We start from the raw sequence: 14,453 nt of genomic DNA, 5'->3' as shown, positions 1-14,453 counted from the left end.
TATTAGTTTGGATAGTAAATTTGGGTTTAAAGAGATATTAGTTTTTTAATTAAAAATAGCATAGGTGTGTTTGGGCCCAAAGTGACAGTTTGGGCCGAGTATAAGGTCATTCTCGGCCCTGAAGGCCTGGCGGCAAGAATACCGCGGATCGTTCAGTATGTGGACCTCCAAACCTAGGTCTGCTAGGTCATAACGCAAGAGGTCGAATCCTAGTGCAATAAGGACTCTCGACGAGATCAATAATCTAGAAAGCGAATCCGGCTCAGTTAAGGACTAGATTCGTAGTCCTAGCGGAGATAGGACTGATTGAGGGGATGGTAATCCGGAGAAGAAGACCTAGTCCGAATAGGATTGGAACTCGGGCTCGATGTGCTGTTACTATAAATACAAGACATTCAGCAACGGTGGAGCCCCTGCAAATCAACACAAAAATTGCCCTGCGCAAACTCTCACAACTTGAGATCTTTTTCTTTTCCTTTTTCGCTGACACATCTTCCGTTGGCATCAACAGCACTGTGGAAGCAACCGGTGATATCTTAAGTCGGCATAGATAGCTCTGTCACCGTAGAGTCGGTCGGTCTCGCAGTATCTTCCGTTGGCATCAACAGCACTGCGGCGAGAACGGTCGACTGCCTATCCAAGTCTCGGTCGAGAAGGGTTTTCGAATCCTTGTTGGTCGAGGTCATCTCATTAGCCTTCTCGGCGAGGTGAGGTGTTACAGTTATTACATTCGGCACATTGTAAGCCGAATTCGGTTCGTGAACTTTGTAAGAAATAGCAGCCTTGTCTTCAGGCTCGAGAACCCAAGAGGCCGAGACGCGTTCCTTTCTCGGCCGCAATCGCAAGACGCAGAAGTCAGTAGCGCGACCCAACGCAGCATCATCAAATTTACTCCTCGGCCGAGCCTCGGCCGACGAGTTGGCACGCCCCGCAATCACCGAAGGACGTAGTTAGCTTAGAATATATTCGGCCTGCGCGCCACGTAGGCTTTGTAATTTCTAGGGTCAACATTTTGGCACGCCCGGTGGGACCAAGTGCTAAACTACGAAGTTCATGCCAATTGAAACACGATCGGTAAAAAAGAAAACAGCTATGGGAAAGTCGACAGCCGATTTACCGAGTCAGAGCATAGGACAGAGTGTGCCACAGGCGCAGAATCCCCTTAGCGTTGGTACACCTGAGTCCACGAGCGCGACTCGCCGAGAGAGAGAACTTAATCTCGGCGGTCAACTCCGTGGTTTAGAGATCCCTAACAGAAACACATGCGTTCTCAATGAAGGGATAATAGAGGAGTGTGACGAGGATGGTGGTGAAGGATCTGATCCACCAACAAGGTCGTTTCTTCGAAAGCGACTGGACGAGCAGTCTCGGTCAGTCGAGCAGACGTTCAGTCGAGGCATTGACAAGCTGCATGACGCGATACTCAGTGCCAATGATCGGCAAACCAAGCTGCTCGAAATGCTGGTTAGTCAAGTTGGTGGCAGCAGGCCTTTCGATCTTCGCCAACCTTGTTTACCAGAAAACAACCCGGCACCGATTGTACCGGCCGGGCCTATTCCTGCCCTGCTCAAACCAATTAACTTGGAGAAAGGAGGAGGGTCGAATAGTAGGTCAGACGGGACCGACCAGAGGGTCGAAGCAACACCTGTTGATATGACCGAAGTTCAGCAGATGATTGACTTGGCCATGAAGAAAGGGCCGAAGTTTCCTAAGTTTATTCATCCGTACCCAGCTTACGTGGAATCGTTTGGGTACCCGAAGGGTTTCAAGATCCCAGATTTTAGTATTTTTACCGGTGAATCGTCTTTATCTTCGTTGGAGCACGTGGCTCGTTTCACTGCGCAATGCGGAGATGTCAATAGTGACTTTCATAAGTTACGGCTATTCAACTTCTCATTGACCGGCTCGGCATTTGCTTGGTACATTAATCTACCCCCCAATTCCGTCCAGAACTGGGAAGAGTTGGTCGAGAAGTTCCATGAGCAGTTTTATCGACCAGGGATGGAGATGTCAGTTTCTTCATTAGCAAGGATGGCTCAGGCATCTGATGAATCACCAATGGACTATCTCACTAGGTTCAAATCGGCCCGGAATTGGTGCCGAGTGCTCTTACCCGAAGTCGAATTCGTCAGGCTTGCTTTGAACGGCCTCGACGTCGAATACAAAAAGAAATTCCTGGGGGCAAACTTTCGGGACATGTATGAATTAGCCCAGCATGTTGAACAGTACGACTACTTGCTCCGTGAGGAGAAGGTTTCGAAAACGCCATCTCGGGGGACGTTGTACAAAAATCCTACTATCAGCTATGCGTCAACCGAGGATGAATGCGTCAGTGTGGATGCGGCCGAGATAGTGATAGATAAGCCATACGTTTGTAAGGCATTAACTCAGGTTGATTCTAGAGAAGTCAAAAGTCGCTCGGCCGCTGAAGGAGTGTTGAAACCATCAAAGGTCTACACTTTTGATATTACCAAGGCTGACGCAATCTTCGACCAACTGTTATTCGCAAGAATTATCAAGCTTCGGCCTGGTCACAACATTCCTAAGGCCGAAGAGCTTAAAGGGAAGGTGTATTGCAAATACCACAATTCAAGCAAACATACGACAAATAATTGTGTCGTATTTCGCGACAACATTCAAAACTGGATTGATAATGGCAAACTGAAATTCCCCGAAAAAAAGATGAGTGTGGATACTGATCCATTCCCCACGGCAACAGTAAACATGGTCGACGCGTACCTACCCAAGGACAAAGGGAAAGGCAAGGCTAAAGTGGTTGAGACACAACGCCCGCGGAATCAGAATGTTCGGCCACGGTTCATGGCCGATTTTCGTTCAAATAAACCACCTACGGCTGTAACGGGGCCCGCTATTGTCAAATCTATGATGGATTATAGTACTGATGAAGATAGTGGAACGGCGGTTTTGTGCAGGAAATGTAGAGCGAAGGTCGACAGTGAATCAGAGGAGAAGCCTTCTTCGGAGCCTGTGGCCGCAACTCGGCAAAAGGTAGCCAATGAAGGCCACCATCACGGGGTTTTTGAGAGGCTCGGTCCTAAAGTACGGATGGAAGATACACCCTCGGTCAGGCGGCGCCTTGATTTTGATGCTTCATTTTATGACGATGATTACTATAAGCGTAATTCTAGCAGTTCAGGATCATCACGGAGTCAAAAGACCTTCAAGCCTCCCGAGCCTAGAGATCAACGTTGGTATACATACCATTCTTCGAAGGGCGTTTACACTGCGTTGTCCAAATCTCAGAAACGCCGGCATCAACGGATAGATTGCATGGCTCGCCGACAAGTAGCCCAAGAAACTTCGGCCCCTAAGTGGCGACCGAAGGATACAGTTGCCACTAATGAAAAGCGACCACCTCCACCAATTATGACAGAGTTGGCTCAGGGGAAACGGCTGGTCGATCAAGACGTCGAGACCATGTTTGAAGAAGCTGATAAGCGGATCAAACTTCTCATTCGACCAGGGGAAATGAAGGCACGTGTTGAACATTTCAGGCAAGAGGCCGAAAGCAAATTATCCCCGCTAGCTATACAATAGCCTTTGGTCAAAATTCGACGGAATTTGCACCCCCCGTTCCTTGGGGAGTCTTTGGAGTATATGCGAGAATTTCATAAGGAACATTCGGCCAACGATTTGTATGGTTTACCGAAGGCATGTCAGGACACCATTGATCTTGTCTTGACTTGTCCGGATGCTGAGCGGATCATCCAGAAGACCTCAGATCCAGGATTGAAAGCAAGGTTCCAGCACATACGAGAAGCTCATGTCTTTGGATTTGAAGTTGACCCGTATACCGATATCGATGTCGCTGACCTTCCTTTCTCGCTAGAGGACCTTCAGTATTTACGGTATCACTTTGAAGTATTTTCGGCGGTTTCTCTCTTCGGCCTTACGACCGATGAAATCGCCCGTATTGCCCGTCTGGATGCTTATCTCGACACTAGGGATGCTCGGCTATACTACCAGGAGCAGGTTCAGGTCTTGACCCCAAGCTCATTGTCAATCTCGACCTTACCTGAGGCGGTCACGCAGAGCCAACAAGTGGCCGAAGTAGCTCCGCCGAGTGACATTATTGAAGGGACGGAAGAATCTCGTTGTCCGACTCTGACGACAACTGAGTCCGTAGTCGCTAACCAACCGAACGAGGAGGTTCTCGACCAAATGGGCCCGTCAGTCCTGGATAATATGGAAATTAGTATGGTCCATGTGTTACCTGCCGATTTTCAATCAAGCACGGCTCAACCAAATTTCCTCGATGGAGATGTGGTTGTCGAGGAACCTGGCCATGTTGATTTTATATCGATTGCTGAAGGCGAGTCAACAGCAAAAGATGATAGTCTAAAGGCCGCTTTGGCCGAATTGTTCCCTCGTTTATCATCGGCCAAGCTTCACCATTTAAAGCCATTGTATGTAACGGCACACATCGAGGGATATCCGGTTTCTAAAGTTTTTGTCGATTGCGGAGCTACTGTCAATATCATGCCCCTGAACATCATGAAGGCCTTACGCCGTTCAAATGACGAGCTTATTCCGTCAGGGATCACAATGAGTAGTTTCGTCGGCGATAAGTCCCACACCAAAGGTGTGCTTCCGTTAACTGTGAATATTGCCGGTCGCACCCATATGACCGCCTTTTTCGTGGTTGATTCCAAAACCGAGTATAATGCACTGCTCGGCCGAGATTGGATTCATCAAACCAGTTGTATTCCTTCCTCATTGTACCAAGTGCTTGTCTTTTGGGACGGCAAATCGGTCACTGTTCATCCGGCCGATAGCCAGCCCTTCGAAGCCAACATGATTCAAGCACGGTATTATGACGATCACGTCGACTATATTACGTTGCAAGGCTTCAATGAAGAGGGACGGCCGACTCGGATTTCCGTTCAGAAAGCTATCGAGGTTGGTGCCAAGACTGTCCAGCAGGATTCGGCAAGACTCGGATTAGCTAACTTTCTCCCCGAAGCCGATGTTTGACACCGATCGGGAAGCACGCAGGGCCGCGGTTTCATTTACTATGGAACGACTGCTGGCCCATTGGTATACGATATCTAAACAACCAAATTCAGGCGTCAACCTCGTCGAGTTCCTTGCTGAGGGAGATAATGGGCCTGTATTATCTTTTGATAAAATTCGAGCCGCCCCGGCCGAACTCGAAGATCATCGGCCCCTTGTTAAGGACCCTTTGGAAGAAATTAATGTTGGGACGGCCGATGACCCACGACTTTTGTTTATTAGTGCGTTACTTCCTCAACAAATGAAGGACGAGTTGCGGGCCTTGCTTACGGAATTCAAAGATTGTTTTGCTTGGAGTTATCATGAAATGCCCGGCTTAGATCGTGCTTTAGTCGAGCATGAATTACGTATTAAGCCCGGATTCAAGCCTTTCCGTCAGCCACCTCGTCGATTCTCGACCGAAGTACAACTCAGTGTTAAGGACGAACTAGTTCGGCTTTTGAAAGCCGGGTTCATTCGGACAACTCGATATGTCGAATGGTTGGCGAATATTGTTCCTGTATTAAAGAAAAGTGGTGCACTGCGCATCTGCACCGATTTTCGCAATCTGAATCTGGCAACGCCCAAAGATGAGTATACAATGCCGATTTCAGATCTGTTAATCGATGCCGCGGCGAATCATGTGATCTTATCCTTTATGGATGGACATGCCGGATACAACCAAATATTTATTGCCGAAGCCGATGTGCACAAAACTGCTTTCCGTTGCCCGGGGGCACTCGGCACTTACGAATGGGTTGTCATGCCATTCGGCCTCAAGAATGCCGGCGCCACATACCAACGGGCGATGAACACCATCTTCCATGATTTAATTGGCACCATCGTCGAAGTTTATATCGACGATGTTGTTGTCAAATCTAAACACCGACAGACACATCTGGACAATCTCCGACAGGCTTTCCTCCGCATGCGTCAGCACAACCTCAAGATGAATCCTGCCAAGTGTGCCTTCGGTGTATTGGCCGGGAATTTTCTTGGTTTTCTCGTACATCATCGTGGGATTGAGGTTGATGAGAATAAGGCTCGCGCCATCATCACTGCTCCACCCCCAACAACGAAGAAACAATTACAATCCTTACTTGGCCAGATCAAATTTTTACGCCGATTTATTGCTAATTCGGCAGGTAAGATGAAAGCGTTTTCCACACTTTTGAAACTCAAGGACTCAGATAAGTTCGTGTGGAATAAGGAGCATCAGGCGGCGTTTACACAGATCAAGGTTTCTCTCACAAATCCACCTGTCCTGGTCCCTCCTCAGCGCGGTAAGCCTCTCAAGCTGTACATTTCGGCGGCCGAGGAGTCCATCGGTTGCCTCCTCGCGCAAGACAACGATGCCGGACGGGAACAGGCTATCTTCTACCTCAGCCGTAATCTGAGTCATCCGGAGATCAATTATTCCGCTGTTGAGAAGCTCTGTCTCGCCGTGTTCTTCGCTGCATCCAAGCTTCGGCATTACATGCTCCCGGCGGTTACCCAAGTCATTGCCCAGACCGACGTTATCCGGTACATGCTTACCCGGCCAATTGTGAAGGGCCGAATTGGGAAATGGACGATGGCGTTGTCCGAGTTCAGTTTGCAATACGTGCCGCAAAAAGCTGTGAAGGGACAGGCGTTGGCCGATTTCTTTGCCCAGCACCCTTCGCCTTACGGTTTTGGGAGTGCTGACGTCGAAATCGGCATGGTGGTGACCCGCGACAACTATTGGACGATGTATTTCGATGGTTCCAGTACTTCGTCCTCGGCCGGCGCAGGCGTCGTCCTTCAATCTCCTCACAACGATCGTTGGTATTTTTCGCTCAAATTGGATTTCGACTGCACCAATAATCAGGCCGAATACGAGGCTCTTGTCATTGGTTTTGGCCTCCTTCTTGACCTACATGCCACTCGTGTCCTCGTCCTCGGGGATTCTGAACTAGTGATTAACCAAATTAATGGGTCTTTTCGCTGCATGAGTTGTACTCTGGCGCCTTACCATATGGTCGCCAGCTATTTGGCCGAGTCCTTTGACGGTATTACATTCGAGCATGTTTCTCGGGTTCATAATACCGACGCAGACGAGTTGGCTCAAATCACCTCCGGTGCACAACTCCTGGGGGGCAAGCTAGGCCGGGAGATACCAATATTACGACAATTATACCCGGCCTTGGTTGATCAGCAAATCCTCTGCCGAGACAATGTGATACGCACCAGGGCCATGTCCCTGCCTTCGTTGTTAGATCGGCAGGACTCTATAGAAATTTGCGCGGCCGAGGCAGTACCAGATGATTGGAGAAAGCCCATTATGCAGTACCTTGACAATCCTAATGGAAAACACAGTCGCAGGACACGGGCTCACGCCACGAACTATGTCACGTACCAGAGCGAGTTGTACCGAAAGGGCGAAGATGGTTTGTTATTGCTATGCCTCGGCCCTCAAGAGAGTGCTCGAGCGATCGCAGAGGTTCATGAAGGGGTATGCGGAGCTCACCAGTCTGGACGAAAAATGCGATGGCTACTCCGACGACACGGTTATTTTTGGCCGAGAATACTGAAAGATTGTATCGAGTTTGCACGAGGATGCGTGCAGTGCCAAATCCATGGGCCTATACAAAGGGTCCCGGCCGAATCGCTACATTCGGTCATTAAGCCATGGCCGTTTAGAGGATTGGCCATGGACGTAATTGGCAAAATCACGCCGACTTCTGGAGCTGCTAAGCACACATGGATAATAGTCGCAACTGATTACTTTACTAAGTGGGTCGAAGCAAAATCATATGCCGAGTTAACATCTAAAGAAGTTTGCGATTTCGTGGAGGAACACATTGTGACCCGGTTCGGTGTGCCAGAAACGATCATAACCGACAATGGAACAATCTTCACAGCCGAAAGGTTTAAGGAATACACGGCCAATTTGAAAATTCGGCTGGAATAGTCCACACCGTATTATCCACAGGCGAATGGGCAGGCCGAGGCAAGTAATAAAGTGTTGATTGGCATCCTCGAAAAAATAATAAAAGAAAGGCCTGGCATGTGGCATTTGAAGTTGAACGAGGCATTATGGGCATACCGAACGTCACCCCGGTCGGCGACTGCGACAACCCCATACGCATTAACCTACGGACACGATGCAATGCTACCAGTCGAGTTGAGCATAAATTCGTTGCGATTAATTGAACAAAGTAGTTTGTTTAGCGCCGAATATAGTCAGTCCATGAGACAGGAATTAGAAGATTTGGAAGAAGCACGACTTGACGCTTATAACTTATTAGTGGCGAAAAAACAGATTGCCGAGCGAGCCTATAATCAAAAGGTGCGACATAAAACATTCGGCGAGGGTGAGTTAGTGTGGCAAACGGTGTTGCCCGTAGGAATAAAAGATCCTAGGTTCGGCAAGTGGTCGCCGAATTGGGAAGGGCCGTTCATTGTGCATAAGGTATATGGAAAAGGGGCATATCATCTTAAAGACCGAACCGGTGCGGTCCACAGATTACCGATTAATGGGAAGTTTTTGAAGAAATATTATCCGGTCACATGGGAAATGCAGGAATAGTAAACCAGTCCATTAAAATTGATTAGTATTTACAAAATGAGTAGGTCGGTTGGTTTACATTCAGATACATTTAAGGAGAAGAGGGAAGAAGAGTGCTGAGCAGGGCCTTCAACTCCAACCACCGCACGTCGGCCATGATAACTTCAGCTTGCCGGTTCTTCTTGTCCAGCTTCAACCGCTCGACCCGCTTTGTTGCAGCCACGTATTCAGTAAGGCGATCCTTTCCGCCCGATTCAAAGTCTCTAGCAAGCTCGGAAGCAATGGCTGACCGACGTTTTGCCAGTTCGGCCATCTGACGATCGAGCTCGGCTAGTACTTCTCCTTTTGCCCTCAGATCATCGATTTTCGGGCGAAGAGTGTCTTGAACGGCTGTGGCAGTCTGTAGATCCTGTTCGGCCTTTAGAGCAGTCTGGAAGACACTAAATGTCTCCCGAACCCGCTCCAAGGCAGACGACGCCTGAACGATGGCATCTCTACCTAGGCGACCGTCAGCCCCAAGATCGTTCAGACATACACCAAGCTGATCAAGACCATTGCGCTCTAGCACTTGAGATGCGGAGAGCGACAGAACTTCCCGCAGCTGGGTTAAAGCGTTTGGATCGGCAGCTTCAGTTGGAGTGGCTGAAGGGCCGGACTCTGCAGTTGTGCTGGAGAGGAGGGCTTTGAATTCGACCTCCCACGAAACCTGCATGTACAAACAAGGTTAGGCTTAAAGAAAGTCATGACAAGAATGGCAAGAGGGTTTCGTTTTTTTTAACCTGCCGAGATGAGACCTCGGCCATGTCCCCAGGATCGTTGCTCGAACCTAAAGAACTCAATGGCCGAGCCCAGTGTCTTAGATTGCTTCTCAATTCACGCGGCCGATGGAGGTTATCTACGTTTGATGGCCACTGAGGCGGCCAAGAAATATAAATAACGCCCTTCGGCGCGTAGAATTGACGGTGAAAAGAATGTAAGGGCACCTGACATTTAGTATTGTCTTCGTTTAGAATTCTAGAGCAGAAAAAAAACAATCAAGAAAATGTGGTAGAAGATACTTACGAAGGCCGAAGTAACCTCCTACGGAGGGATATGGAAGCCCTGGTCTTGAGGATGAACGGGCGATTCCACCGTCGCCTCGGGTTCCTCGAGTGGACGTTTGCCACGGTCGGCTGCAGATGGGCCGACCGGAACAGCCGTTTCGAATGAGGCAGGAACATCCTGATCCTGGGAAGGAGCGAGGGGTTCGGCAGCTGCCGTCGGCTCCTTGACTGGGCGCTTGCCATGATCAGCTGTGGAGGGACCGGCTTGAACCACCATCTCTGACTTTGGGGGAGGTTGCCGACGAGAGTGAGGGCGATCTGCCAGCGGGACCTCGTCGCTCCCTTCACTCTCTTCCAGGATGAAGACCGATGGTTTTGGATTTTCAGGGGCTGCTCCTTTGGTCGCAGAAACCACCTTTTTTGGAATGGGTGCCTCCTCGATGGAGGGAGGCACAACTGGCGTACCAGCCCCAGAGACAGGTCACGGTCGACCTGTCTCTGCGGCCGGGGCAGGCTGTTTCTCGACCGAGGGTTGAACAACGGCAGGAGAAGGGGAAACACTGGGAGTTGTCGCCCCTGTAGTTTGACTGGAGATGACATGGATCTCCCGTGTGCCCTTCTTTGCCAGTTGTTTCACCCGCTTGGCAGGCGGCGGAGGTTCGACGGCCGTCTCGGCCTCTTGGCGGGGTCGTTTGGTCGGCACGGCCCGAACAGCAGCTTTAACCTTTTTAACCAGGGCCGATTTTTTCTCGACCATGGCCGCGACAACAGCTTCCATTTTTCTCAAAGGCCGATGACCTGAGAAGATAAGAACAATTCAGTAAGGCTAATCAATATGCAAGGTTGGAAGGAACCGGTGATAAATGAAAAATTACCTTGAGGTTGGGGAGCCGAGGCCTTCTTCGGACGGTCACCGAAGAGTTTGTTTAGCACCTCTTCGACCGGAGCACCAAAGAACTCCCGGATGTAATTTTCCCACCACTCACCGAAGGTGTCGGTGCAATGGGTTTCTGGGGTGGCTGGTCGAAGGCGGAATTTTTGGCAGCGCTCTTGGAACTCCCTCACGGCAGTATTACATTCCGTCTCCGAGGAACGAGGTTCACGTCCACGGCTTAGGATTGTTCGCGAGGAGAGAAGGGGGACGGGGCAGCCCTGAAGGTAGCCGAGCTGTCGGGCAAGGAAGTTCGGATGGTATACTTCCCAACCCGACCGTTTCCCATCACAGCCGAGAGGGAGGTCGCGAGCAAGCACAAACGACCCCCAGGTCTGACGAAGATCGGCGTCTTCCTCCGAACTCCATGTAGAGGTAGGCAGCCTGATGGAGGAAGGATAGTCTCGACGACGACATATCAGGAACTCGTCGTTGGAGAAGTCGTCGAGAGCGAAGAGGTACCGAAATACCTCTTCAGCTTGATGGGGAGGTATCGGTCGAGAGGCCAACTGAGGTCCAAGCGCCTCCGTTGGTGAGAAGTCAGCTATGGCCGGCCGAAGGGAGACGAAGTACACTTGTAACCAGAGCTGGAAGACCCAGAGGGGACCATTCTGGTGTGGGTCGACCTTGTGGAGGGTTGCTTCGGCCAGGCAACGGAAGAGTTGGGCGAGAATGTTGGAACTCAATGCCAAGACGTGACCACTGGCCAGGGCCTCAGCTACCGGCATGTTCTCGACCAAACACTTGTTTGATTTGGTACAACAAATATATTTGTTGTACCAATAGAAGAGGAAGGCTTCATGCTCTCCTTCTCGCAGGTCTTCTTCTCCTCGGCAGGCGAAGTGAAGATAAAGGGTGTTGTAATTACAGAAGTTCTTATGGAGCTTCTGAATGTCTTCCTTCGACGGGATATGACCATCGCGGCTCAGGGTCTCGAAGGCTCGACGGTCAAAAAGCGTCTTCAGGTCGATATTCGACAGGTGCCTAGAGAGAGTCGCGTCGACAGGGATCCCGGTTGCCGAAGTCCCTAGAATGGCGGTGATATCCAGGATGGTGGGACCAATGGGACCAAGAGGAAGAACCATTGTGTTGGTGGCCGAGCACCAGAAGCACAGAGCGGCTAGGAGAAGCTCCTTGTCGAGGACGACATCCATGGACGAGAGGAGGATGGCGTCGTAGATGCCAAGTGCCTTCCACTGATCGCCGAAGAGCCGTTCCATTCGAACGACCCAGGCTGCCCAGGTTGTGGTCGTCGAGGGCCAGGAGCCCTGGGGTTTCGCCGCGTCCCATCGCGACCATTCAAACCCTTGAAACAAGGGTGTTAGGCAGTGCTCCTGGAGGAGGCCAGTGATTGTCGGGGGTATTGCAGCCTTGAAGAGAGGACCCATGATCTGGTGTTGAGTGCTCATGTCATTTTCAAACCGTATAGTCTTGATCGAGCTCCGATCAAGAATCTTCTGATGCTGGTCACATTCCTTTGAAACCTTGGAGATGAAGGACGCCATTGTAAGAAAGAATCACGGCGTAAAAGGATTTTCTGGGTTGGGGGTTTAAAGACGAAGACTTGGAATAGAAGGATGCAATAGAGAGCAATAGCAAGGGATTTCAGAAAGTTTTGGGAGCGTAAAGTACGAATGAGAGATTTTCAGTATTTATAAGCTTTTGGCAAGAAGGGTAATCGTTTGAAATTCAAAACAAAGGGGCAAAATCGACCGAAAGAATCGCTGATCATGATGAAAATTTGGGAAATGCAGTTGAGAAGACCGAAGGTTTCAGATGTTGGGGGCGCACGATTGCGTGTGACGGCGAAATTAATGGCGAAAGACGTTTCGACGCCTGCACGATGAAGAGTGGGCTCACGAACTGAGAAAGTGGCTCGCGAATTGAGATAGTGGTCATAATGTCGACGGTTCAGGCAGCCGCACGCCTTGGACGTCATCATTAGGGTTGGCCGTATTAAAGAACGCCAGGTGGCAAGTTTGGTTAGCAGGATCAAGATCGTGCAATCGTGTTCAATAAATGCGCCTTGGAACTCGGGCATTAGGGTTCTGAGTGACAGATTCGCTTCTTCAAGGCCAAAAATCGGCCAAGGAATTCAGGCCGAAGACCTCAGAAGCGAGGGGGCAATGTTTGGGCCCAAAGTGACAGTTTGGGCCGAGTATAAGGTCATTCTCGGCCCTGAAGGCCTGGCGGCAAGAATACCGCGGATCGTTCAGTATGTGGACCTCCAAACCTAGGTCTGCTAGGTCATAACGCAAGAGGTCGAATCCTAGTGCAATAAGGACTCTCGACGAGATCAATAATCTAGAAAGCGAATCCGGCTCAGTTAAGGACTAGATTCGTAGTCCTAGCGGAGATAGGACTGATTGAGGGGATGGTAATCCGGAGAAGGAGACCTAGTCCGAATAGGATTGGAACTCGGGCTCGATGTGCTGCTACTATAAATACAAGACATTCAGCAACGGTGGAGCCCCTGCAAATCAACACAAAAATTGCCCTGCGCAAACTCTCACAACTTGAGATCTTTTTCTTTTCCTTTTTCGCTGACACATCTTCCGTTGGCATCAACAGCACTGTGGAAGCAACCGGTGATATCTTAAGTCGGCATAGATAGCTCTGTCACCGTAGAGTCGGTCGGTCTCGCAGTATCTTCCGTTGGCATCAACAGCACTGCGGCGAGAACGGTCGACTGCCTATCCAAGTCTCGGTCGAGAAGGGTTTTCGAATCCTTGTTGGTCGAGGTCATCTCATTAGCCTTCTCGGTGAGGTGAGGTGTTACAATTATTACATTCGGCACATTGTAAGCCGAATTCGGTTCGTGAACTTTGTAAGAAATAGCAGCCTTGTCTTCAGGCTCGAGAACCCAAGAGGCCGAGACGCGTTCCTTTCTCGGCCGCAATCGCAAGACGCAGAAGTCAGTAGCGCGACCCAACGCAGCATCATCAAATTTACTCCTCGGCCGAGCCTCGGCCGACGAGTTGGCACGCCCCGCAATCACCGAAGGACGTAGTTAGCTTAGAATATATTCGGCCTGCACGCCACGTAGGCTTTGTAATTTCTAGGGTCAACAAGGTGTAAAAAGTAAATTTGATGTCGAAAGAGGTTACAAGGGTTGAAATAAAATTGCCCTTTTACTTTTCATACAATTTTTTTTGTTCGTTAGATCAACAATAAAAAAATTAACAAAAATGAATGGGAAGTAAAAAAAAAGGGTGTGTCGATCGGTTCAAGTTTTTGATTGAATTACTTCAACCACACTTTGAAAATTGGCTTTTTCTAACAAGCTAGTAAAAAAGAATTTGTTATCGAAAAACTAATGGCATAAATGTTTACAATTAGACTAGAGAGCTATTAGACCCACTATAATGTCTTATTTCTCTATTTACATTATAATTTCACTCACTATAAAAAGTTGAAATATGATTTCCACACCCACTATTATTTTTTAAATAACCTCGGATATATTATTTATTCACCCACTATTATTCCTATATGAGAAACATCACATAATTACCGTCTAAAAAAATTAGTTTACTTAACATTACTCTTTTAATCTCATAATATACATATTACCTCTATACTAAAATCCAGTGGAAAAGTACTGTTCATTAACAGTGACGTTCCGGTTTCGTCCCTCATTTTCTTCATGGAGTTTCAGCTTTAGTGGGATTGTGCAGTAAATTGTCCATTTTGCCATTCATGGTAAGTGTCCCCCCGAGGAAGAAGTCAGAGTGGGTTAGTGTGGGACTTGAACCACTGGATAACTGGGTCGCTAAAGTTGGCAAGCGCTTGGATTACGGGAAGAGTTCCGCGTCTTCCTAAGTCCTTGACGTTCTCGAAGTCGACGCCCGGGGGTATTTGGGGGTGAGGAGGGAAGGGTAGGACTAGGGTTTCGATGGAGGTCCGGGGGTGGGCTGAGAGAAGTGGGGTTAGGGTT

Source organism: Malus sylvestris, chromosome 16 (genome assembly GCF_916048215.2).
Source record: "Malus sylvestris chromosome 16, drMalSylv7.2, whole genome shotgun sequence".
NCBI lineage: Eukaryota > Viridiplantae > Streptophyta > Magnoliopsida > Rosales > Rosaceae > Malus > Malus sylvestris.
This window is presented reverse-complemented; position numbering follows the sequence as displayed.